Source organism: Oculina patagonica, chromosome 12, assembly GCF_052425735.1.
Source record: "Oculina patagonica isolate OP01 chromosome 12, crgOcupat, whole genome shotgun sequence".
Classification (NCBI taxonomy): domain Eukaryota; kingdom Metazoa; phylum Cnidaria; class Anthozoa; order Scleractinia; family Oculinidae; genus Oculina; species Oculina patagonica.
In genome coordinates this window covers 19,652,227-19,655,979 of record NC_135769.1, presented here as the reverse complement: position 1 = coordinate 19,655,979, position 3,753 = coordinate 19,652,227, and the positions used below count along the sequence as shown (strand labels likewise).

The 3,753-nt window shown below is 40.0% G+C and overlaps 1 protein-coding gene across 1 annotated transcript in view; it reads right to left on the bottom strand.

Annotated features, from left to right (window-relative positions):
* Positions 1 to 3,753, bottom strand: part of LOC144631662 (uncharacterized) — a 55,503-nt gene that overhangs the window by 8,077 nt on the left and 43,673 nt on the right. The window lies entirely within an intron of this gene.

Below are 3,753 nucleotides of genomic sequence, written 5' to 3'. Positions count from 1 at the left end.
ACTCCTAAGATGAATAAGACAAATGACACTAAGTATCGTAGCTATGTGTTGTTAGTTGGATGTTATTTTAGTGAAGTAGACTTGAGTGTTATATAAGTCATTACCAGTTGGTCGTAACCGATTGGATTCGTGATGAAGTTTTTCTAGTGATCCTTATTTGTGCAGTGTACATTTTGAGGAGACTGATAATTACCAATTTTCCGTGTTTCTACATGAGTGGAGCATACCGTATTTCAAACCAAGAAGGTGGAGTGTATTTAAAACCCAATGTTATAAGTTCAAGATTTCTATTTCGCGGTGGTTGATTAAAGCGTAGTCCGACTTGATTTATCACGTAAAGAACTCGAGAGCGAATGATCTTATTGTTTTAGTAGAAACCAACAAGTAATTCAAAGCTTAAAACGTAATTGATGTGATATTTTTGTGTTTTATTAAATGCGAGATAAGCATCTGTTATATACACAGTTGACAGTTTATTACATATATACGGTGAAGTACCGGAAGTATTGCTAGTATAATACTGTTAATAAACCCCTTTTTAGAGGCCAGCTCTATTGAGCGGCCGCGGCCTCCTTTTGGCCGTGCTGATGAGGATTCCTCCAAGAATTGAATATGGGTAGCACAAGCTTATTATCGTCATGACGTGACTTCAAAGGACAGTACCAAACGTGGATCTTCCTGGTGAACGCTGTCTAGACCTCCTCCTGCAACCTCGTTCCCAGGGTCTCTCTCTCTCCTCGCCCCCAAGAGCTCTTGGGGGCGGGGAGAGAGAGACCCTGGGAACGAGGTTGCTCCTCCTGGACTCCGATCTGGACCCATTTTTTCTTCCAGAAAATGATTAAAGTAATTAAATTCGAAATATTGGATGGCAAAATGTACTTAAAATAATGCAGGAAAAAAGTGAAGAAATTTCGAGGAAAGAATCTCAAAAGTAAAATCAAGGCAAGCAGTAAAGGGACATTTCTCGTCGTTACGGCTGCGTCACAATCTCTTCACGTTGGTTCCGCGACTGTGAAAAGAACTTTATTCCTAATCCGGCTGACATTATACCTTTTTTTATAACTTTATATTATTAGAATATTTGGTGGGCTAGTAACACAGTCTCACGATGACATAAATAGCACTCGAATTACATTTTCAGAATGGGAAGTAATGAAAAGTATTAGTCGAAGTTCTAACCCCCACAGAAGATAAAACTTTTATGTACCGAAATTATCCTTAACTGTGTAACTGGCTTCAATTTACGTTAATTTAAGTTCCAACTGACATGAAAAAATACGCCTGGGAACATCGTCACAGTCACCGTCAAGAAACGATAACGTAATCGTCATAGCGGGAAATTCTTCGATTTTACCTATTTTTACTTCTTTATTTTTTTCAACCATTCTTTTCGTAAAAGTGTTATTATTCTAGCCAAAGTGTACCATGTAGATGACAAGGTTACTGACTGGACTGACAACCCTAGCCCCGGGCCAAACGTCAGATGAGTCAAACCTAATGCAAATGACCAAAAACAAGAGGTTTTGCCAGTAATGGGATCCTGGTTTTGCTCATTTGCATTAGGTTCGACTCATGTGCATGTGAAGTTCGACGTTTTGGCCCGGGCCTTAGTGACATACCGTAAAATTCCTGTTATAAGCCCCCCGGTTACAGGCCCATCTAACTGGAAACAAAAATATACATCCGATTATAGCCCCTCCGGATATAAGCCCCCCTCTGCCGGATGACAGTACTGAACAGGGCTAAATGTTGCTTTATTATACGTTTTTACCTTAAAAACGTATTTCGATCACTGTTCGATCAACACCCCCGTGGCTCGCTTCAAAACGTTTTTTTTATCCCGCTTATAAGCCCTCCCGGATATAAGCCCCTCCGCTTGTAAGCCCACACAAAACCCCTTACGAAGCTGTATAAGCCCAGGGCTTATAAGCGGATTTTTACCCAAATTACTGACTGTCAGGCACACAAACCAACGTCTCAAAGGGATTCTTCAGATGCGGCAAAGACTGTGTTACTTGCCACTACATTACCGACGGCCGTACCAACTTTTCCCCGGGAGATTTGGTCCCACCTGGATGGATCGGAGGCGATACTCGGGATTTCAAGTGACGAGGATGATAGAATTGGGGAAAAAATCAAAAACCAAAAAAATCACTAGGCCTTCAAACAAAAAAAAGACAAAAATCCCTGGACCAAAAGTTAACCCCCCAAAAATCCCATGTCGAATTTCTGGTCCTTTATATATGTAAGGGCCTGTTCGCACTAGGACGAAAAATTTGGTTTGGTGTTTACAAAAAAATTGGAAATTTTGTAATTGCGAATTTTTGGTTTTTGTGGGCACGTTCGCACTTGAGACATGCAAATTATTTGTGAAACCACAAAAATCAATCGAGTCGAAATAGAAACCAAGTTTCCTGTGTGTTCCTTCAATTTTTTCGTTTCAGTCAGGAAGAAATGTTCGAATGATTCGAAGCGCCTTCTTTTTGGAAGAACTGCTGCTGCTGCGAGTTAAGAATCGAAAACTCGCTGGCATAAACTGACAGTGCTGTGACCGTACCTTGTCCGCCTGAGAGTAACATTGATAGCCATATATATAGTCGAAGCAGAGTTGAACAACTGGATAGGATGCATTTGGTACAAACGAATGGGAATCGGTGTTTCTCTCCCCTATAATTCATCTTTTCTGAAAGCTACCACTATAAAATAGCGGCGTAAACATTGATTTGCCTAGGATCAATTTTGACATTTGATGACTAGATGAAGGTTAGCTGGGGCTTTCCACAAGTTGCTCGAGATTTCCCAAAAAGTTGCTCGTAATTTCTCAAAAGGTGGCTCAAAAGTTGCTGCAAAGATTCAAAAAAGTTGCTTCTGACAATAAAAGTTTCTCGACAGTTGCTCCAAAAAATCCAAAACGCTGCTTCTAATAAAGATAATTTCTCTAAATATTTACTCATTTCCCTTTGAAGGTTAGATTTCTAAGCAGTTTTCTGCAATTTTACATCAAAAGAAGTATCTAAATAACATATTTAGGGGAAAAATTGTCAATTAACAAGGTTTTCTTAATTGAGAAAAATCGTGAAGATATCGATGACGTCATGTTTGCTGACGAGTTTTGCAGTAGAATGAGCCGAAAATTGAAACGCCTTCAGATGTTCCTCGAAAAATCTTCGGCAAACTTCGTAAATCTTCGGAAACGTTCGTATGGCCTTTGAACAACACTCGGATAATCTTCGGAGAACTTCGGTCTGGAAATTGCTCAAAATGTAACAAGTTGCTCGAGAGGAAAAAAGTTGCTCGAAGAGGAAAAAGTTGTTCGAAATTTAAAAAGTTGTCAAAAAGTTGCCGAGCAACTTGTGGAAAGCCCTAAGGTTAGCTGTCAAGGAACAATAGATTTTCCAACCTCGTCCCCAGGGCCTTCTATTTTGGTCGGTGAAAATAATCGTTCGCACTTTCAGCTTTGTGTTGAAAGATTTTTTTGTAAAACAAAATTTCGCGTAGTGCGCGCGAAAACAGGCCGTAATTTCCAGAAAGGGGGATGAACACAAAGAAAAACATAAGAAATTGAACGTTCGCGTTTTTGTTTATTCATCATAACATCAAAATTTACCTTTCTCTTTCCAGACTTTCCCTACCAAAATTTTCCTGCCCAAAAAAATCCCGGATTCGTCACTAAAAATACCGCGTACCTCCCACGGGGATTTAGTGAGCCGTACGGGAAACCGGATAATCCGGGAGAGTTACCATGCATGTGAA